This window comes from Loxodonta africana, chromosome X, assembly GCF_030014295.1.
Source record: "Loxodonta africana isolate mLoxAfr1 chromosome X, mLoxAfr1.hap2, whole genome shotgun sequence".
NCBI lineage: Eukaryota > Metazoa > Chordata > Mammalia > Proboscidea > Elephantidae > Loxodonta > Loxodonta africana.
This window is the reverse complement of record NC_087369.1, coordinates 143,549,948-143,574,207: the sequence shown is the minus strand read 5'-3', so window position 1 is coordinate 143,574,207 and position 24,260 is coordinate 143,549,948. Positions and strand designations below refer to the sequence as shown.

Below are 24,260 nucleotides of genomic sequence, written 5' to 3'. Positions count from 1 at the left end.
GCATAAATATTTAATATGGTTATATCTTCTTGGTATATTGCCACTTTAATCATTCTATAGTGTCCTTCCTTATCCTTTCTGATGGATTTAACTTTAAATTGTATTTTATCAGAAATTAATATTGCCACTTCTGCTCTTTTTTGATTGTTGTTTGCTTGATATATTTTTTCCATCCTTTGAGTTTGTTTGTTTGTGTCTGTAAGTCTAAGGTGTGTCTCTTGTAGGCAGCATATAGTCAGATCATGTTTTTTAATCCATTCTGCCACTCTCTGACTCTTTATTGGTGCATTTAGTCCATTTACGTTCATTGTAATTATGGATAGGTACGAATTTTATGAATTTAGTGCTATCATTTTGATGTCTTTTGTTGTGTGTTGTTGACCGCTTCTTTTTCCCACTTAATTTTATGTGCTGAGTAGATTATCTTTATATATTTTCATTTCCTCTTATTTGTTGTTATTGATTTTGTTTCTGCTGAGTATTTTTTTCTTGTATTTTACTTTGCTGAGTAGGATAGTTTTTCTCCTTTGTGGTTGCTTTATTATTTACCCCTATTTTTCTAAATTAAAACCTAACTTTTATTTGTTTGTATTGCCGTATCTTCTTCTGCATATGGAAGGTCTATGATTACATTTTTTAGTCCCTCTTTATTATTTTAATGTTGTCTGCTTTTATATAATAACATCGCTGTTACCCTGTTTTGAGCTTTTTTGTAATGATCTTGCTTTGTTTTTTTGGATTTCCCTGTCTGAGTTGACTTCTGGTTGCTCTGCCCAGTGTTCTAGTCTTGGGTTGATACCTGATATTATTGATTTTCTAACCAAAGAACTCCCTTTAGTATTTCTTGTAGTTTTGGTTTGGTTTTTACGAATTCCCTCAACTTGTGTTTATCTGGAAATGTCTTAATTTCACCTTCATAATTAAGAGACAGTTTTGCTGGATATATGATTCTTGGCTGGCAATTTTTTTTTCATTCAACTTTTTAAATATGTCATCCCATTGCCTTCTTGCCTGCATGGTTTCTGCCAAGTAGTCCAAGCTTATTCTTATTGGCTTTCCTTTGTAGGTGACTTTTCGTTTGTCCTTCACTGCTTTTATAATTCTCTCTTTATCTTTGGTTTTGGCAAGTTTGATTATATGTCTTGGTGACTTTCTTTTAAGATCTACCTTATGAGAAGTTTGATGAGCATCTTGGATAGATATCTTCTCATCTTTCACAATATCAGGAAAGTTTTCTGCCAACAAATCTTCAACAATTCTCTCTGTTTTTTCTGTCATCCCTCCCTCTTCTGGCACTCCAGTCACACGTAGGTTATTTCTCTTGATAGAGTCCCACATGATTCTTAAGGTTTCTTCATTTTTTTAAATTATTTTATCTGATTTTTCTTCAAATATATTGGTGCCACATGATTTATCTTTGAGTTCAGAAATTCTGGCTTCTACTTGCTCAATTCTTCTCTGACTTTCTATTGAGTTGTCTACTGTGATTTTATTGTTAATCTTCTGAATTTCTGATTGTTGTCTGTCTACGAATTTTTCCAGCTTATTAAACTTTTCATTATGTTCCTGAATAATCTTTCTAATTTCTTGAATTGCTTTATCTGTGTGTTCCTTGGCTTGTTCTGTGTATTGCCTCATTTTCCTCCTGATGTCTTGAAGGGTTCTGTATATTAAACTTTTGTATTCTGCATCTGGTAATTCCAGGAATGCACTTTCATCTAGAAGATCCCTGGATTCCTTGTTTTGAGAGCTTGTTGAGGTGATCATGGTCTGTTTCTTTATGTGACTCGCTATTGACTGTTATCTCTGAGCCATCTATAAGTTATTGTATTAATTTATGCTTGCTTACTGTGTCGTAGCTTCTTGCCTTGTTTTGTTTTGATATACCCAAATGGGTTGCTTGAGTGAGCTAGCCTGATTATTTTCACCTTTGGAGCTCTTACATCCTGTCCCCAGATGGCTAGAGCTGTTTTCAGGTATATCAGTCTAGGAATCCATTCAGTTTTCTTGTATGAATTCAGCTCAGGCGTCCAGGTAGCTGATCATCAAGTGCGTGGTACAGGCTCTGTCCTACAGTCTTAGAGGGGCAGGGGTGATTGGTGCATATACCGGTATCTGATTGCAGCAGGGGGTCACTCTCTCAATAGTGCAGGGGGCTGAGAACCAAACCCCGAGTGTCTCTGAGGGAAGCACATCCCTGTTCCGTAAAGCATGCAGGTGGGTGGGTTCTGCAGAGGGGCCATGGGCACCCAAAGTTTTTGGCTGTAAGGACTGGGAGGTACCAGTTATCTTTGGACCTCTTTCACGGGTGGCTGGGTGACCTGAGTGGAGCTACCAGTTCTTAGGTCCCTGATGTGGGTAGGTGAGGACCTCGTTTAATAGGCGAAGCAACGTCAAACATCAAACACCCACCTCTCCACCACACAGCAGAAATGGTTGGAGTCTGCCAACAATGGCCTATTCTCCCAAAATAGGCCCACACAGGTCCATGCAGAAGGGAAAGGTGCTCAAAGTCCACGGACCATTTATGCCTGGGCAGGAGCTACTTCTGTCCTGAGCTTCCCCAGTTAGTGGAGCTAGCAAATTATCTTTTCCCCCAAATGCAAAATTTTTCCTTCTCCAAGGCCAGGAGAATGGCTCTAGGCACTGAACAGCACCTATCTCAGGCCCAGGGAATTCAGCCGTTGAAGCCGGCTTGGGGATGGGGGAGGCATAGTATAATATACACAAGTACTTAGCTTTTGCTGAGAGCACCATTTTTCTCAGGTTCCAGAGGTGTCAGTAGACTGTATGGCTGGCTGCTTCTCCCTGAGGAAACTGCGGCCGAACACTCACCGCCGCGTCCCTGGGAATGGTTCCCCGTGATTCAGGTCCAGTAACTCCTCTCCGCTTCTGAACGGTCTCTTCCTTGCCCTGCCTGTCATTTCGTTTTCTAAGCTTGGCTTTGAAGCTCAGGGCTACTAAGCTTGTCATAAATATACTCGTTTCACTTGTTTTCTCAGGTCTTTGTTGTCAAGAGGGCTCACCGGGAGTGCCTGTCTATTCCACCATTTTTGCTCCCAGATTGGAACTCTTATGCACTGCTGGTGGGAATGTAAAATGGTCTATTTTGTTCATCGTCAAATGACCAGAGTTTAGCACAAGTACCTGACACGTAATAGGGACTTAATATTTTCTGGTGGAAGGAATGGATAGAGAAAAGGAGAAAGAAATGGAGGAAAAGACTGAAGAGTCAGTCAGGAAGAGTTGCTCACTTGTTAACTGATCACTGGGTGCATCTAGCTCAGAAAACAATTTGGCATTTGCTTGAAATAACTTTTTGTTGGTTATTTTTTTCTTAACTTTTCCTATCAAGGGGAAGAATAATATTTCCCCATCACTGTACAACCTCTAATTCCTGATTTAAAAAATACATTATGCCAACAACCTAGCATTTTAAAAGTCTTCCCCCCAAAATATGTTGTAGAATCTTCAATATCAATAAAAACATGTGGCTTTCTGGGAATAAAGCTGTCATGGAATGAATTGTGTCCCCCCCCCCAAATATGTGTCAACTTAGGCCAAGATTCCCAGTATTGTGTGGTTGTCCTCCATTTTGTGATTGACATAATTTTCCTATGTGTTGTAAATCTTAATCTCTACCTGTGGTTAATGAGGCAAGATTGGATTATGTTGAAGAGGATTAGGGTGGGATGTAACACCCTTCCTCAAGTCACATCTCTGATTCAATGTAAAGGGAGTTTCCCTGGGGTGTGGACTGCACCACTTTTTATCTTCCAAGAGATAAAAGGAAAGGCAAGTGAGCAGAGAGTTGGGGACCTCATACCACCAAGAAAGCAGCTCTGGGAGCAGGGCTTGTCCTTTGGATATGAGGTCTCTGTGCCTGAGAAGCCCCTCGACCAGGGGAAGATTAATGACGAGGACCTTCTTCCGCTGACAGAGAGAAAGCCTTCCCCTGGAGCTGACATCCTGAATTTGGACTTCTAGCCTACTAGACTGTGAGAGAATAAACTTCTGTTTGTTAAAGCCATCCACCTGTGATATTTCTGTTACAGCAGCACTAGATGACTAAGACAAAAGTCAGTACCTTATTAGTAGCAATGTAATCAATCTCACATTACACAAAGCATGGGAAACATCACTAACTCCTCTAGTAGCATTTGTTACTTATGGGAGACTATTTTTTTAAAGGCATGGTTCCAATTTTTTCCCTAACCAACTTGCAGCACTATTGAGCATTCATAACCTTACATATCTTATATGTACTGCATTTATAAGTTGCACAGGTTAATTTTATGTTGCTTACAATTTTTTCTTTAATCCATGTTTTAAATTTAACACCATTAATTCCGTTTCAAGGATTCTCATTAAAGGCACTAAGTGGAAAACATGTTTATCCAAATCCGTAAACAAATAATCAGATTTTCCACTCTTCTCTCAAGCTATTTTTCAGTTTGTATTGCTAGCTTTTTCATTGTAATTGATTCTGTACAGCTTTTCTTCAGATATTTAACCCAGATTATTTGTGACCTTGACTCCATAGGTAGTGTGGTGGCATGGAATTGAAAAACACACACACACACACCTCCCCTCCCCCTTGTTTCCTGCGTTGCTATTTCTGCTAACCACTGCTTCTTTTGAGCAATACTTTCCAGGAAGTCCCAGCAGTTGGTAACTACGCCCACTAAGTCAGTTCAAGTGAGATCCTGGCGCCTGCATAGACTGACCCTGGACCCAATCATTACTGGAAGGGAAGATATTCTCCAGCCCACAGTTTCACTGGAGCCCCTTTGAGAAGGGAGGAGTCCTATAACATAGACATCCTATGGAGAACGAATCATCATTCAGAACTCCAAACTTGCGCATGGGAGGGCTCAGAGTGTGGGGGGGGGGAGTAGCTCTGAGTGCCAACCCCTGTCCCCTAGGACTCATGGAAATTAAAACTCCCCAACCCCCTCAGATGGAGAGCATGTGGTCTTTCAGTCACTAGGCCCTGCGTTGCTCCTTGCCTGTACAGACAATAAAATTGCCACTTTCTGTTCTCCTTGCAACTGGTGTCTGTCTTATTTTGATCAGCTAATAAGACAGGACAAGAACCTGAGAGTCATTCAGTTACAGAATGAGCACAAGTATTAAGAGTTATACATAAACTCAAATCTAAGTAATGTATTTCATACCAGAAGTTTCTATTCTCTTGGGAATGTGTTGAGAGATTACTTTTAAGAATCCAAGATGGACCATTTACATGAATAACTCCAGGCAGGCAAAGCGACTCTGCAAGCATCAGTATAGTTCCCTGATTGACATCAGAAAGCAGATGCATTCCTGCTCCCCATTTTATCATCTCAAAATTATACACAACTTGTACTAAAGACCTGAGAGAATGGGCAAAATGATACTTGCTACTTCAGCCTCTTAAGACTAAAGCTGTGTCTATAAGAACTCAACTCCAAATGCTCAAAAAGGGGAAAAATTGTGTTAAACCACTACTTTGATTTATTAATTTGTCCACAGACCCAGTCAGTTTCACTGAACTCTGTCACTGAATTGACCAATACCTTACAGAAAGGCAATAAGACCACAACATTTTTTCAACTACTGTAATGAATTGTTCCTGAGTAATGAAGCAATTCTCCTGATCATTGATCTCATCGATTAGTCCAGACAATCCAACCATATCCATTGTGAATACATTTTTGGGGCAGAATTGAACAGATAGGACTTACATAATCTCTCGTATCCAATTAGCTAACACACATGCACATTGGCAGTGTCAGGGGGTTTGCCACTTTCTGAGAAATAGTCATTGTTGATTTTGCTCCTTCCCACCACCAACCTATTACAGTCACTGTTTCTCTTCCTGACCTATCTTATTGCTTTTGTTTATACTTTGAAGTTTCCTCAAATAGCATAATTTATCAACTTGGCCTTGTCAACATATTTCATTAAGAGACTCCCAGTACTCTTTTGAAAAAACAATTCCAAGTATCCTATGAAATTATGACAACATACACATAGTGTGGTAGCATGGAATGAGCACAAGCATTAAGAGTTATACCTGAACTCAAATCCAGGATTGGCCACTTTCCATATGTACAACTTTGAGTAAGTTACTCTTCCCATAATTCATATCCTTCATCTTTAAAATGGGAATAATAACAATCTCATAGGGTTGCTGTGAGAATTAATGATAACATATGAAAGATGGAAAGTGCTTAATAACACATGGTCATTTCCCTTTCCTGTTTTCTGAACTTAAGAGATTTCAAGTTTTCCAATAACTTTAAAAAGTAGCATATAGCCTTCATTTTCTCTAGACAGTAGAAATGGATGTTTTCTCACTGGATATGGCTGACACACAGCCACTGTTTGATACTGAGTCCTAATACATTGAAATATATGCCCAACGCCACTTTATTATGTCTTGAAATTCCACTAGTTAAGCATTTCTCTTGCTCCCCTTGGCTCCTGTCATTTCCTTTCACATTGAATGGTTCTGGCAGCATTGATGTTCTCCTGCAGTTCCAATCACCATGAAGGGGCAATTTAGAAAATCTAATAAATAAACAACCATTCAGCAATGTGCCTTTACTTTTCGTTCTAAATCCAGACAGCAACAATAATTGAAATCTCCTAAATGCTACAGCAAGGGAAACATGAGACTATTTTTGTGGCAATTTACTCAACTCTACAATTTTGTTGTCATGCTCAAAAGTCTCTAGTTCTCACAGCAGACTAGTCTCTGCTTAATTCTGTCTTGACTTAATTCAGTGTTGTAAATGTGCTCAGCAAATTATAAATCCTATGCAAGTAGTGGACTCTGGAAAAAAACATGGGATTTGGCATCCAAGGGTAAGGACTATCTATCATCAGGAGACAATTCTCCATGGGTCTCTCATGTTTCCGGACATCTTCTGAGCAGAGCCATTGACAGCTTTTGTTTCAGACTATCTTTTCAAGGAAGTGTGTATAAAAAATAGCCTTGGAAGATGGAGATAGTGTCTCCCTCTAGGGTAGTAGGCATATTTGTTTGATCACCAGGATAATAATATCTCCCTCCAGGGCAAATATCGGGGATGCTAAAATATTGGGGTTTCCTAAGCTCAGAGCTCTTCAGTTTTAAAGTACACCCATTGCATGTGTGAGTCACACTTCATTAACCCCTTGGGACTTGAAGAGAAAGGAAAACAGATGCAAATATGATCATGCTGCCTGCTGAGAAATAAGCAACAAAGTCCTTTGTCTGTAATCTAGGCATCTCATGTTTTCTACCAGCATCCATGAAACTGTGGTAGGCTAACTCATTAGTCTGTAAGCGGGGTAAAATCTCAGACTTTCCACAGTTCTTGAAAATTATGACATTGAACAGTCACTGAACTTCTCTGAGCTTCAATTATTAATTTGTAAAAGAGAAATGACAATCAAAATACCTATATCTATTTTATAAAGCTATTAAGAAGTTTAAATAAGTGTGAATATTGTGAATTGTGAATATTGTTTGTAAACTGTAGAGAGTACTACACATATTAGATAATAATCATCATTGCCATCTCATTTCACCTATTAAAAACATTTTAATTTTCCTTGGCCACCACCTACTTCCCACTACCCAATAGCTGCTGAGTAACTCAATTTGTTACTGAATTTGTTTTTTCTTTTACTCATTATTAATCTCTTGCCTGAATTACTCCAATAATCTCTAAAATATTCTCCCCACCTCCATTCTTGCAGCCATCCAATTCATTCTCTGCACTGCAGTCAGGATGAGCTTTATAAAATACGAATTGTTATCACGCCCTTTTCCTGCTTAAAACCGTTCATGGTTTCTCATTCCCCTTAGAATAAGGCTCAGATTCACAAACTCCTTACAAGGTCCTGCTTCTCTTACCAGCCTTGTATCTACCATTCACACCCGGGCATTATGTGATCCTGATGTGTTGAATTCCTTTACTTCCTTATAGATACCATGTTCTTTTTCATCTCTGGGACTTGGCATATGCTGTCCTGTCTGCCTTGAACACCTTCTCATCTTCCCAGCACTTATTCACTTATCTAACTCCTGCTAATTTTTTAAGCTTCAACCTAAAAGGAAAAAACAGTGCTGGTGGGTCTACTCTTAAATAAATAACACATAGAGACATACACTCACACACACACACACACACACACACACACACCTCCATATGGAATGAACTGCTCTGAATTCATGCTAGTTGTTCCTTCCTGCTAGTGGTGACTACAATCTTTACCAAGAGAAGTTTTTTGGGTTTTTTTTTCCACAGCCATAGAAATGCTGCATCATTGCTATTTAGTAATTTTACTTACTATGATCGCATCTAACCAAAACTGACAAAAAGGGGTGTCAAATCTGAAATCATGAGTTAGATTCCAATTCAGGATTTTTTGTTGCCCTTGGAGAATTAAAGTAAGAAAAGGTTATCTTTCCCTTTGAGAGCTATTATTTATTTATTTCTTTTGAAAAGTGAAGGCAATAAGCTTGTTAGAGTAAGAAAAAGCTTTCCACAACAGGATTTGTTCTTTGCTGACACTTGCCTACTTGTCTTAATACTATCCTAAAAGCACTTTTTTTTTTTTTTTAAAGCACAGCACCTGTGGCATCAGCATTTTAAGGAAACCTTAACAAACAAGATTATCCCTCCAGGAATCTTGCCTAAGAACAGAATTGTTATGTAATTCCTGTCCCAACAGATAGGCTTTATTTTCTTTCCTGTGAGCTTTGTACTCAGACCTTTGTTGCTCAGAGAGGACAGAGAAACACTACTCAAAATCTCTACAGTTCCTGCCAACTCCCCTCCAGCTAAATTCTCATTAAGAGAGGCCCTATCTGTGGGTTCCATCACATAAGATGACCAACATTTCTTTAGCCTGGATTGTGGGCTGAGGTTACAAATTGTTTAATGAACCTCACACAGCAAGGAGAAAGCTTTGGCTGGCAGACACTGGCATTTCCTACTGAGTGAAACAGAAGCATTTTTTTCCAGTGAAGCACATTCTTAAATCCTAGGAGCACATTTGACTACAGATAAAGAGAGCAAAAAAATTATATAGCTTCCAGGAAGGACCACATCCTCTTCCAAAGCTGTTAAGACTCAAAATAATAAAGTGACATAAAAGGCAGAAGAGGATTGCTAGTCTTTCAGAAAAAAAAAAAAAAAAGAACTTTCTTTTCTTTCAAAGTATTGATTATTTCCACTAAGGCTAGGGAGCACTGGTGCAGAAAACTTCTTAAAATTACAGATAATCCAATAAATATCCTAGCTACTTCAAGTGTATGTCAAGCTAGAAGTAAATGCTAGGTTAATGTAAAATAACCACTCACATTCATTTATCATTATGTGGCTTTTTTTCCCCCTTACCAAATAGTCACTGAGTAGATAAACAGAATAAATTACGAGGCAGAAAACTGTACCAAATTAATGATGGGAGAAAATAAAACCCTGGAAAATCAGAATGTAATGGACCTCATCTGTTCACCAGCTAATGTAAAAAAATGGATCTCTGACTAAGGAGGCTGACCTTGTTTTCAGGTGAAACTTTTTGAGGCTCAGGCCATATGTCAAAGATTCAGCTTGATATACCACCCTTAAACTCATAATATTCTAGTTGAAAGGTTTAGAATCCTTCCTGTGTTGCAAAATGAGAGGAAGTTCAAGCCCATATGTTTCTGATTCATTTACACTGACTCATCAAAACATCCTTCTTCCTTTTGTGGCGCTTAATACACAAAGACTCCTTGGATTACTCTGATGAGTCGATTGAGCATTTTCCCCTCGTATAAACAGGAAATCACATTTTTCATGAAGAGACAAACCATACATGATTTCACTGAGGGATGATCTCAGGTTTTAGTGACTGAAGTAATTTCATAAGGGTGGGGTTTGAGGGGTGTGCTGCAAGTCTCCCCACTCTAATCTATTCCCACTACCATCCAGTCTTGCCACAACACTGTTCACTCCTCTACTACTGAGCCAGAAATTCTCATCATCAGTCACTGGATTGCTTCATAAATGAGACCACAATTCCTCCTAGTTATATCCCAAAGGCCACTGTTCGAATGGATGACACTGATAACTATATCACATTAGTAACTCTGCTGTCTTGAAAGGCAGAGAGAGTGCTGCCATTAGGCAATGGACAACAGAAATTGATTTTGGGGGTTAGGAAATGTGAAGATGGCCAAGAGTCTACCAGTAAGAGGGAAGCAAGAAAGACAGCAGCTATGAAAAACAGGCTAAGATACTGTGAAGATCAAGGTTCCACACAGTGACGTGGATGGCTATGGTGCCAATTTTCCATTTTCCTCTTTTTGTATATAGCTGGCCTTATGGATTTCAAAGAAAACTTGTATGTGCACAACATCAAGGGCTCAACTCCTATTCTAATTATTCACTTATTTAATTTTGAAACCACTGCAGCTTTCTAATCTCCATTTTCATAAATTTGAATATGCGTGCATGGTGTTCATTTAATATAAAATACAAAGCCAAGTGGAAACTAATTTCATTACCTCTAAAAGAAATCTTGGCAGAGCTGTCACAATCTGCATGATATTATATTATCTCATGAGTTCACAGCTTTATTAGTTCTACTCAGGTAGGAAGTAACATGACAACTATCTTTTAAAAATTGCTTTTATTTTTTGTCTGGTTGCAAAAGTAAAATACAACACTTGGTAAAATACTCAAATAACACAAATGCAAACTAAGAGAAATTGAATTCTGCCCTATTCCATCCTCCCAAATAGATATTCCCTCCACTTGGATAGAGTTCAGTCTAAACACTCATGAATGAGACATGTCCATTTATAAAATGGCAGATTTCTGCAAGTGCACTGTGTCATGTACATAATTTCCCTAAAAGCTTTCAGGCATGCCCTGTGCACGGTTGATGTAGTTTAAATGAAGAAGTGAATATACAGCACTTTTCCGTTGCTTGTGTACACAATATACATATATCTATCTATATACAGATATAGAGAAATCATGTAAGCAAATAACTAATAAACAGAAAATATGTGTACATACACACTTATATACATACATGTACCTTTTTGAAATAAAAAAGCACTTAAATGAATTCAGTTCCTCAGTTAATCAGACATTCGTCCAAACTGCTTCCCTTCGGTAAATCATGCCTCTATATTACTTAAATATTCTGACCACAGGCAAAGCATGACTAGTCTCGATGTTATTTGTATAGGGTATTTAAACAGAGTGGATCAAAATTTAACAACACAATTTAAAGTTCAAGAAGTTTCTTCTTACTTTCTGGGACTAGGGCTCTCTTACACAGGAATAGTGTATGTGTGTATCTGTGTGTATATATGTGTGTGTCTGTGTATAAGGCCAGCTGGTACAACTCAGATCGAAACATGGTACTCTACTTCTTCCAAAAACAGCTCTGTTACAGAATCTCATTCCGTTTTGCTTTTTTTTTTATAATTTGTATTATTTGATTAGGTAATCCATTTACATGGTTAATTCCAAAAGTACAAAAGATGCTAGAACAGTCTCCTGCTTCTGCCCAACCACTCAGCTCCCCACCCTGTAGGCAATCCATATTACCAGTTTTTGGGAATCCTTCCAGAGATATTTTATGCACAGCACATTTTCTGGTTCCCCAAGTACAGTGCAGTTTAAGAGCAGATATGCTCCCTATCCCTTAGCAACTCAACCAAGAAGAGAAAACTAAAAAAAAAAAAAAAAAGATGTTATTAAAATAATTTTTTCTCCTCAAGGCATAAGGTTTGTCCTGGATATTTTCATGCAGCCAGTTCAACTGGTGAATTTCACTTATTTAAATATTTCACCTTACCCAAAAACCTTAGATTTTTAAAATAAAGGATAAAAACTAAGTGAAATTTAATTGCTACAGACATTGGGAGATAAATTGTAAGCCCGGGGCCTCAAAATTTTAAAAATCTCAATCCTGATAATGATATCTAGTGACCGAAATGGCCACGTGTTTAACAGATTTAGATATGGGCTGGGACAACCTGGGTTCAAACTCTGACTCAACCACTGTGTGATCTTGGGAGAGATACTTAACCTCTCTGTGCCTTAGTTTCTCATGTGAAAAATGAAGACAATAATAGCTCTTACCTTCTAGGGTTGTTGTGAGGTTAAATGAGCAAATAGGGTCTCACATATACTTAGCATTTAAGAATGTAGTGTTATTTTACCTGACTGCTACTAGATAGCGGATAAAACTATTCATCTTCCCTTCTGTAAACAGGGAAACTTGGACACTTCCATAATTCTTTCAGGGTCATTTCCTCATGTTCTGAGCCTGGAGAAAAGAGAAAAAGAGTCATATATGTTAGACATAGGCTAGGTTATTCTAGAGATAACTAGGTCTGGAAAAATTGTTCATAAAATTAGTAATCAATCATGGACAAAAAAATTGTGTTTTCATGTTCCAGAGATGACTCATGTACTTGATGCATGAGATTAAAGATGACGTCAAATATTGAAAAAAAAAAATAGCTCTGTTAGCAAACATATCATTGCATGTGGACTATAAATACCCAACCATGGGTGCTATTTAATGAATGAAAAAACTCAAAAAACAAATGACTAACCCCTCTCCAAGTCTCTACTGCAATATCCATTTGGATACATTGATTTATAAATGTCCTTTACATACACATATTTCCAGTATCAGGCCCTAGAAATTGTAGACTTCTCTTGTCTGTCTTCACATTAGTAAGACAATGCTTCATTCATACAAGGTAAAACTTATTCATACAAAAATGAATAAAGCTCATTCCCTGCCCTTTAGGAGCATATAGCTTATTGAGAAGATAGGCAGTCAAATAGACAGAATAGCTTAGTAAGTACAAGGATAGAGAAAAAAGCAGGGAGCTATGGTATCACAAAGAGGGTGCATTAATTCATACTAGGGAAGAACGGGGCATCAGGATTGGAGGAAGACTCATAAACAACCTACGTTATGCACATGACACAACATTTCTTGCTGAAACTGAAGAGGACTTGAAGCACTTACTGATGAAGATCAAAGACCACAGCCTTCAGTATGGATTACACCTTAACTTAAAGAAAACAAAAATCCTCACAACTAGACCAATAAGCAGCATCATGATAAATGGAGAAAAGATTGAAGTTGTCAATGATTTCATTTTACTTATAAAGCTCTTGAGGCCAAGGTTCATAAGTAAAAAACATCACTACCACCATATTCTGTTAGTCAAAGTAAGTCACAGGCTGACCCAGATTCAAAGCATGGGGAAACGGACTCCATCTCTTAATGGGAAGAGTTCCAAGGAAGGTTTAGTCATTTGAAATCCACCACAATGGGGCATGGACAAAAGAGAGAAATGAAATTGCTGGTTTTATGACTTCATGGATGGGTACTAGTATCATTCATTGAGTTAGAGATTACTGGAAGAAAAGTGGGTTTAGGAGAAAGATAGTGAGTTCTTTTTTACATGATTCATCTGTGGTGCCCATAAAACATCCAAATGGAAATGTCCAGCAGGGAGTTAGATATACACATCTGGACCTCAGTAGAAACTACCAGATTGGAGATATATAGTTAGAAAATAACAACTTAAAAATGGTGGGGGTGTTGTTCAAGCTATGGGGGAAAAATGGGCTTACCAAGGACAATGTATAGATTGAGAAGGGGAAAAGATGAACATGGAACTTGGAAAACACCAGTGTTTAAAGGATGGGTAAAAGGAGAGGAGCCAAATAAGAAGAGAGACAAGGAATTAATACACAAATAAGAGAAAAGTTGCTGTTGTTGTTAAGTGCCGTCAAGTTGATTCTGACTCATATCGGCCCTATGCACAACAGAACAAAACACTGCCCAGTCTTGTGTCATCCTCACAATACTCATTGTTGCAGCCACTGTGTCAATCCATCTCATTAAGGGTCTTCCTCTCTTTCACTGACCCTCTACTTTACCAAACATGATGTCCTTCTCCAGGGACTGATCCCTCCTGATAACATGTCCAAAGTATGTGAGATGTAGTCTTGTCATCTTTGCTTCTAAGGAGCATCCTGGTCGTATTTCTTCCAAGACAGGTTTGTTGGTTCTTTGGAAATCATGGTATGTTCAATATTCTTTGCCAAAACCACAATTTAAAGGCATCAATTCTTCTTCCATCTTCCTTATTCATTGTCCAGCTTTCGCATACATATGAGGCAACTGAAAACACCATGGCTTGGGTCAGGTGTAGTTTAGTCCTCAAGGTGACATCTTTGCTTTTCAACGCTTTAGAGAGGTCTTTCGCAGCAAATTTGCCCAATGCAGTGCATTTTTTTATTTCCTGACTGCTGCTTCCATGGGTGTTGATTGTGGATCCAAGTAAAATGAAATTCTTGACAAGCTCGATCTTTTCTCCATTCATCATGATGTTGTTTATTAGTTCAGTTGTAAAGATTTTTGTTTTGTTTATGTTGAGGTGTAATCCATACTTAAGGCTGTAGTCTTTGTATCTTCATCAGTAAGTGCTTCTAGTCCTCTTCACTTTCAGCAAGCAAGGTTGTGTCATCTGCATAACGCAGGTTGCTAGTGAGTCTTCCTCCAGTCCTGATGCCCCATTCTTCTTCATATAGTCCAGCTATATGAAGAGGAAAATTAGGAATGTGAAATGTCTTAAAAGCCACATGAAAAGAGATTTTTAAGGAAGCAGGAGTAGCCAACAATTTCAAATCCTGTAAAGATATTAAATAAAATGAGAAGTAAAATGTACTCATTAACTTTAATAAGTAAGAGGGAAGTATGGATATTCCAGAAACCATTCCTCATTATGATCTAGGGATTTCTCAAGGAGATTATGGCCTGGTTTACAAAGACCCAATTCTATGGTAACCGAGAAGTCATGGAAACCTTGAGGCCATTCAGATTATGAACCTACTCCACATTACTACTAAGCACAACTCTTTAACACTAAACACACTCATTTCTTCTCCATCCTGTGTATTCCTAAAATAGATATCCGGATGGAGCATATTTGTCGTGAAGGAACATAATGTATCAGGAAGATCTACCCAACACATCTTAGTCACTTGTTAACACAGAAAATAGAACTTAGGTATAGTCACTTATGAATCAGAAGACTCTTCCGTTTTAAGGTCCTACAGTTTTCTATTATAAAACTATCAAGTTCAAATGAAGGGTAAAGGATCAGGGATCAAAAAATTCATTTTGGATTACACTAGAACTTGGAAAGGTCTAATGAAGGACAGAAGAGAATCTGAAACAGTAAAGAAGAGGAATCTTGAGGAAAGTATATGCTTTACTGTGAAAATAAGGCAGGAGAAGAGATAAAAGAGGGAAGTGGGAGAGTGTTCTGAGGACACAACATAGCACCAAGGAGGAGTTCTGATTCAGAACGTCAGGGACTGAGGCTGCACTTGACGTTGTGCTCAGACAGTGCTTGAAGCAAAAATAGGATAAGACTCCAGAAAGAGAGTGAGGTTTGGAAAAATCTTTGTATTGCAAAGTTTGGAATGGTCATTAAAAAGAAATTGGAATTTCAAGCAATAGAGGAAAACTTTCAGAGAGTACATATTCTTAAGTGAAGCCTAGCTGCTAGACCTAAATAAACTATAAAAATAATAGGATTTCCCACTATATACTAGGAACTAGGAATGTTACAAATAGAATTTCCAAGGTTCACAACTCTCTTGCCAAGTAGATTGCATTATTTACATTTTACAAAGGAAAGCATTGGGGCTAAGAGATATTGAGTATTCTGCTACACAAGTAAATTGTGGAGTTGTAAGTCGAACACAAATCTGATTCTATGATCACTGTCTATACTGTACATCAGGCTGCCACTGTTTGTACATGACAGTGGTGATGTTTGAAGAATCCTGGGAAAGATATTGGAAGGCTAGAGATACATCAACATTATCCTAATTTTTCTTAAAGGAAAAAGTTGAGTGAGACCGAAGTTCATCATGATTATTTAAAAGATGGTTTTATGAACACTTTTCTAAGATTGCCCATGGATTCGTGAAGAACAAATAACACCAAATTAATCTTATTTCCCTTTTAGGTAGGGATCATGTGACTGGTAGATCAGGGGACATGTTGGAGGCATATTTATTTAGCCTTTAGCAGGGCATCTGAAAAAGCCTGTCTCAAAATCCTTAATAGAAAAAGGTAGCAAAATATGGATTGGGTGCTAATAGAGTTAGATTTATTTGTGTTTGAGATATCTTACAAGAATGTGGTGATTGGTAAAGCAGGATTAACTTAGAACCTCAGTGACATTCTGTGGTAATTCTTGTTCAAAATTTTTAATTATTTGGAAGAAAATGTTGAAAGTTGGCTTATCAATTTTTGTTGTGATAAATATATATATATGTATGTGCATATATATATATATACAATATATAAACAAAACCTTTGCCATTTCAACATTTTTTACATGTATGATTCAGTGACATTAATTAGGTTCATCATGTTATGTAACCATTACCACTGTCCATTTCCACATTTTCCCATCACCCTTAACTGAAGCTCTGTGTCCCTTAATTAATAACTCAATATTTCCCCCTCCCTCCCACCTTTGGTAACCATAGCTAATAAACTTTGGTCTCCATACATTTGCATTTCATATAAGTGGGATCATACAATATTTGTCCTTTTGTGACTGACCTATTTCCCTCGGCGTAATGTTTTCAAGGTTCATCCATGTTGCAGAATTTATCAGAACTTCATTTCTCTTTATGGCAGAGTATTATTCCATTTTTTTAATGTATATAATACATTTTGTTTATCCATTCATAATGTTGATGGACATTTAGGTTGTTTCCATCTTTTGGCTAGTGTGAATAGTGCTACAATGAACATTGGTATACAAGTAGTATCTGTTTGTATTCCTGCTTTCAATTTTGGGGGGTATATTACCTAAAACTGGAATTGCTGGATCATACGGTAATGAATTTTGTCAGAGATATAGAACTCATATTAGAGTTAGCACATTGGATTACAAAGTACAGGGCCAAAAATATTAAGATGAATTATAACTAGCATTACTGCAGAATCTTGCCTTTGTGTCTAAATAATAAGTGTTACAGCAAACACAGGGGAAATCATGACTCTGCAGCCACATATGTCAACAAAATAAAGGTTTGGGTAGACCTACCACACGTATAATATGAGTCATTTCTGTAATATAGCTGCTCGAAATGGATGCAATCCTGGCATGTAATCTTAGAAATGTGGTTGGTAAAACAAAAGAGATGATAGGCCTATTCTACTCTGGGAATACTAAACTACTGGGCTATTCTTGTCTAAGTCCTTTCTGGACTCCACGGTGGCAAATCATATGTCCAGAGGAGGATGAGCAAGATGGTGAGTGGGGCAGTAATCATATAATGCAAAGAACAGTTAAAGGAACTGGGGATATTGAGCCTAGAAAAGAATAGGATTGTGAGTGGTTTCAGACATCTGAAAGATGATTACACAGAGGAAGAAATCAGATTTTTTATAATTTCCCTCTGTAATGAACGTATGGCAGTTGTAGGAAAACAGGTTTTGGCCCTGTATTTTTTAAGGAATAGTGATGTCCAGAACTGAAATCAGGTAATTCTACAGATAATGAGTTTCTCGCCACCACAGGTGTTCAAGTGGAGATTGATAAACGACTTAGAATATTAGAGTCCTAGATTCTTGAAAGGATCCCTGTTGGCACAGTGGTTAAGTGCTCAGCTGCTAACTGAAAGGTTAGCAGTTCAAACCCACCAGCCACTCCACAGGAGAAAGATGTGGCAGTCTGCTTCTGTAAAGATTATAGCCTAGGAAACCCTATGGGACAGTTCTACTCTGTCCTATATGGTTGCTATGAGCTGGAATGGGCTCGATGGCAACCGGTTTAGATTCTTGAGAGTTGGAAAGAATCTTAAGAGGTGATTTTCTAGTCCAACACCTTCATTTTACAAGTGTAGAGATTAACTTAGAAAGAAGCAATAACTTGCCCATGGTGTCACGGGCAGTGCTTAAATCTGACTTTCTTAGTCCGAATCAAGTACTCTTTCTACTATATATATGACAAATCATGGATATTTCATCATGTGATGAGAATTTAGATAACATGTCTACTGTAGTCTCTTCCAGAGTAAAGATTCTTTTGGTCTTAGGCAGAACCTTTGCTAGACAGAGAAGTGTAGAAAAAAGGTCCCCACCCAGGAGCAACCCCAGAAGAAGCCTGGTTTTGCTGCATGTGACATACGAAAGAGAATTCTTCCTCCATCCCTCAAATGTGCACGAATTCTTTGGGAAATGCTAATTGAAGCCATCTTCTTGCCAGTAGCACTTCCACATTCATCTACACCATTGCAGTCAACCCAAATCATCTTTCTTCATATGGGCTGAGAGTTTCTTATCCAAGCTCTACCACAACCTCACTGTAAGACCTTGGTAACATCCTTTCCCCTCAGTTGCCTCATCACTTAAGTGAGAAGACTGGACTAAGTAATCTCGAATGGCTCTTCCAGCGGTGACAGCTAATACTTCTGCATCAAATGGCCTTCCATTCTGTTGAGAAAACCAACTTACAGAACAACTTACTGCAATTCAATATCACCCAAATATATATATATATATGTATCTTTTTAAAATATTTTTAATATTTTGCTGGCCTGTTTATTCTCATTTGAAATTCTCTTCTATTCAGTGTCACTCACCCTGATGAGTGATACCATATAATCACTATGATGACTTCCTTTTAGAAAAGAGATGTAGGGAACAGGACTAATATTTACCCTAACCATGCTATAACTGGCTTCTAATGGATGGAGTTGTTATGATTCCTGTGGCATGATTTGACCCAAAATACATCTGGGTCTGTGTAATAGTGAGCAATGTTACCCTAGGGCTTTACTGTGTTTGACTTAAGCATGACTTTGGAACAGTATATCTTTTAGAAGTCAGTATCTATATAGAAATTAGGCCTGACATTCCTCCTTGAGGGTTAAATTTGCTGAGTCTGTATTTAACTTTCCATTTTATGCTGCCACTTTAAACTCAAAATAATTTCGAAAGCAAGCATTTGGTTTCGAGGCAAGCTACCTTTCTACCAAGAGAATCAGACACCAAAGGCACTATGTACCTGTGTTAATGGAATCCATTTTTCCAGCATGAAACTTATCTAGTGCTTCAGAGCTTAACCTTCTCCACACTCCAACTTCTAAGGATCAGGGTCTTCGTCATCAAGAGTTATTACTCTTTCTGATTCTCTGGTGTTTCTAGCAGAGTATGAAAGCCAGAGGTTTAACATCTTCCATTAAGCAGTTAATCCTCATGAACACCATAGTCTTAGTTAGCTGTCAACTCTGAAAACAATTTTAGGCCAGGTAGGCAGAAAGGGTGACAAATACTGACAGGCTAAAAAAAGGTGAACTTGCTAAAGTCTGGGGGGTATTCTTAAAATGATGCTGTGTTCTGCAACAGTGTGGTATAGTGAGAGCCCAACAAGCTTTTCCTGTAAAGGGCCAGATAGTAAATATATAGATTTTGCAGGCCACACAATCTCTGTTGCAGCTACTCTGTATGGAAGCAGCCAAAGACAATTAGACAATATATAAAGAAATATGCATAACCGTGTTTCAACAAAACAAGCAGTGGGTCAGATTTAGCCTGAGGACTATAGTTTGCCAGCTTCTGGTCTAATGGAATGAGTCTGAGAAATGAAGGCTCAAATACCAGCCGTACCACTTAACAGCTCAGTGACCCTAGGCCACTTATTTAACATATTTCATATTTTGTTTTGTCATCTGTAAAACAGGATGATATTTCATAGAAGGATTAACTGTGATCAAATAAACAAAGTGTTTCGGACGGAACTGATCATGAGGTATAGTTGTTTAAGAAAGCTGATTCAATTGCCTTAAGCAGTTTTTAAGTCTCCATAGTCATAAAGCTAGCCTTACGTCAACATGATGAAACTAGAGAGACTAGAAATAGTGTTTAAATATATCTATGCCATGAACATTTGAAGTTAATCCCACTGAAATACAGAAATAAAATTTATATTGAACTCATGGCCTCATGGGCTGAAAACAGCCCAACACTGAAGAATTTCTGTCAAGGTATTTCTAAAGCATAAAAGTAAGCTCCATCTTGGATCCTGTTCAAATTCAATTTCTCTTTTTTCTTTTTAACTTTCCAGTCGTACCCCAGTGTGTCCCAACATCCACCTAACTTAGTCCAGGCCTTCATTTTAGTTGCCTGGAGGGCCACTGCTTTATCTTCTTCATTGGCTTCCTTGCCTCTAGTTTTGTCCCCTTCTACATTGCAGCTTTTTTTTTTTTTTTTTTTTTACATTGCAGCTAGAGCCCTGGGGACGCAGTGGTTAAGTGTTCGACTCTCACCAAAAGGTTGGCAGTTTGAATCCACCAGGTGCTCCTTGGAAACCCTCTGAAGCAGTTCCACCCTGTCCTTTAGGGTTGCTATGAGTTGCAATTGACTCGATGGCAATAGCTTTTTTTACATTGCAGCCACAAAAATATGGGTAAATTGCAAGTGTAACTATGTTTAAATAACTCCTCAACACTTAGAGGTTAGAATAAAACTAACCTCCTTATACATGCAACCATTTTGAAAGGATGGGATTGATTTATATAGATATGGGAAAACTCTCAATATATATTGTTAACTGAAAAATCAAGTGACAGAAAAATACATAAGATGATCCTGTTTGTGCGTGTATTTTAGTGCATACATAGTTATCTCTCAATAGAGAAAGATAAACATATAGATACGTAGATAATATATGCAACTTTCATTTTCTACATTACATATTTCTATAATATTTAAATGTGTACAAATAACTTGTGTTACTTTTCTAAGAAGAAAAGGCAGTAACATTTTACAAGTCCAAACTCCTTAAAACGGTGTTCAAAACCATTGATGTCTACTGACTTAGCCTCATACCTGCCTCTTTGGCCACTCACTGGGGATCAAAGACTGCTTTTGGTTCTCCCATCAACCATGATCTTTCATTCTGCATAGACTTCGCTCATGCAATCCTTTAAGCCTTACACCAACACCCCTCCCCCCTCTTTTTTTTCTTCATCAGACTAAATCCTGGGCATCCTTCAAGTTTCAGGGCAAGGACCATCTATTCCAGTACTCTGACAACCACACTTTTTGTCAAATACACTGTGCTGAGTTAAGTGCCCTTTCATAAGGCTTCAGGAGCATCTTGTTCATATCTCTGTCATTATACTTACCACACTCTATTGAAATCAATATTTATTGTTTCTATAGCTTCCTGCTAGACTATGCCTCACTCATCTTTTTATCCATATTAATTAGTCCTGTGTCTGATTAAATAGTATGTGCTCACTAAATGCTTCCTGGCTGAACTACACATTGTCTTTAAGGATCCTTTTAGCACTAAATTTACCTCTATCTGCTCTACAAGAGATGTACGTTTTTTCAGAACTCTAATCAATAACAGGTAAACCTGCAGACTGGCACATAAGCTAACAGAGTCACTAGGTAATGCTATGAATACAGCCAGAGGAGTAGACTGGTGGAGCGTGAGCATTTGAAAATGAATAATTAAGCTATATATATATCCCTCAAAAAGGAAAAAAAATAATCAAAAGATATTCAATTTTTCCTTTCAATCAAATACTTTACAAATGATCAGTTTGATAAAAATTTGGGTTAGAATTTCCAGTCCTGGCAAAGCTAGAGTAAGTCAACTATACTTTTATCTTCCAGTGACTACAACTAAAAACTTTGAACAAAATTTAAAAATCGACTCTCTGGAAAGTAAACAGCAGGAGGGGAATTGGGGACTGTAGTTATAACTTAAATAACAGTTAACTTCACGGAGGGTTTTTTCCTTGTTTGTATCCCAACAACAACTGGAAAGGAGGTGCAAATGCAGAACTGTGCAGCAATGCTGAACACAAAACCCTCAAGCACTGAATTCAAAACTCCAGGAGAAACTCTTTGTAGCCAGAGGACCTGGAAGAGAGCCCCTAAAAACCGAAAAATGTGGGGTAATCCCCATTCTTTTTTTCAGAGGTTTTTTAAAAACAAACTTTATTTTAGAGCATTTTCAGATTTCTAGAACTATTATAAAGAGTATATTATAATACATAGAACTATTATATTATAACTTCCCCAAAGTTCTTTTTTTTTAATTCCAGGATCCCAACTAGGACACCACATTAAATACAAATGTCATGTCTCCTTTGGCTCTTCTTTTCTGTGACAGTTTCTTCAACCTTCCCCATTCTAATGACCTTGACAATTTTGAGGAATTAGCGGTCTGGTATTTTGTAGAACATTCCACAATTAGGATTTGTCTGATGTTTTTCTCATGATTTGAGGGAGGTGATATGTTTCCGGGAGGAAGACCACAGACGTAAAGTACCATTCTCATTTCATCATACCAAGAGTTACCACTGTTGATGTTAACCTTGATGACCTGGCTTGAGACGGTGTTTGCCATGTTTCTCCATTGTAAACTTACTGTTTTTTTCCTCTCCCTTCCCATAATGTACTCTGCTGAAGAAAGTCACTATGTGAAGGCCAAAATGAAGAAGTAGGGAAGATACGCTCTACCTCCTTAAGGACTGAGTATTTACACAAATTATTTGAGATTTTTCTGCATGAGAGATTTGTCTCTTCTCCCCATTTATTAATTGATTCAATCATTTATTTATATCAGTATGGAGTCATAGATATCTATTTTCTACTTTGGGTTATACTCCCATACTACTTTACTTATTTGGTAGTGAAACTGTTCCAGTTTTGGGAATTGGGAACTCTTTCATTTGGTCCCTGTATCCCTTTGCATACCCCATCATTGTACGTGTGTGCTTGTTTTTGTTTTGTTTCTTGTGTATTTGTGTATGTGTGTTTTTCTTTTCTTCTTTTTTTGGAGCACTTTCTTACTTTTTGGCACTACAAGATGCTGCAAACTTAGTGTGTATATTTACTGCCTGAGTTTGAAAATCAGCCATTTTTCTGAGGAGTCTTTGTTCCTTTTGTTGGAAAATGGGTTAGAAACCAAGATCTGTGTGCTAAAAATGTCACTGCTTCTAGGTCCTTGCAGCTGATAGAACAAAAGTATATGTGTGTATACTAAGCCATGTATACACATATATATATCTATATACCCATCTGTACTCATAGTAAGCTAAATATTAGTTCAAACTGATGTCTCCAGTTCTAATCCATTAATAAATGGATTATTCTATCATCCTTTCCTTGCTTATCTGTAACTTCCCACTACAACTGTGATAAACCTGACTTCCACCATCTGCCATCCATTATTTAGTTGTTCCATTCCAGCATACATTTCAGAATTGTTAATGTGTACCCTCATGGGAAACAACTTTATCAACTAGATTACACTATTTATGTACAGTTCCTTTTATCTTTAGTCTTATAAACTCTACCCATTTTCAAAGTTACTTAGGTCAGCAACTCATCCTCTCATCCCCTTCAGTTATTTCATACATTTGAAATGCATTTAGATTCTTTCCATACATTCTAAATTTCATCCTAGGATCCTCCAACTTTTTAAATATGTTTTTTAATTTTCATAAATTAAAGTTTACTCTTTTTGCTGTAAAATTTTATGAGTTTTGCCAAATGGATAGTGTGTCATGTACCTGCCATTATAGTATTACACAGAATAGTTTCATTGCCCTAAAAAATCCCTTGTGCTTCACCTACTCAAACTTTCTCCTTTCCCCAAATGCTCTGAAAATCACAATCTTCTTTTTCACCTTCTCTATAGTTTTGTCTTTTTTGGAATGTTATATAATTGGAATCATATAGTATGTAGCCTATTCAGACTGGCTTATTTCACTTAGTACTATGCATTTAAGAACCAACCATGTCTTTCTGTGGCCTGATAGCTCATTTCTTCTTATCGCTGAATAATATCCCATTGTATGAATGTACCACAGTTTGTTTACTCATTCACTTATTAAAGGACACCTTGGTTGCTTTTTAGTTTTGGTAATTATAAATAAAGCTACTATAAACCTTCAGAGGAGCCCTGGTGGCACAGTGGTTAAGCACTCAGCTGGTAACCGAAAGGTTGGCAGTTCAAACCTACCAGCCATTCCAGAGGAGAAAGATGTGGCAGTCTGCTTCCATAAAGATTACGGCCTTGGAAACCCTATGAGGCAGTTCTACTCTGTCCTATAGGGTCACTATGAGTCGGAATCAACTTGACAACAATGAGTTTGGCTTTGCTTTGGCTATAAACATTCATGTGCAGGTTG

General features: G+C 37.7%; 1 long non-coding RNA gene across 11 annotated transcripts in view; it reads right to left on the bottom strand.

Annotated features, from left to right (window-relative positions):
• LOC111751861 (uncharacterized) overlaps nucleotides 1–24,260 on the bottom strand; it is a 425,334-nt gene that overhangs the window by 99,200 nt on the left and 301,874 nt on the right. For 10 of the 11 annotated variants that reach the window (XR_010319637.1, XR_010319638.1, XR_002786919.2 and 7 more), the window contains one exon: nucleotides 12,203–12,309. This is a non-coding gene — a long non-coding RNA (uncharacterized LOC111751861). Of the gene's footprint in view, nucleotides 1–11,585; nucleotides 11,690–12,202; nucleotides 12,310–24,260 lie in introns of those variants that run through there. The other variant, XR_010319646.1, reaches the window with a different exon arrangement.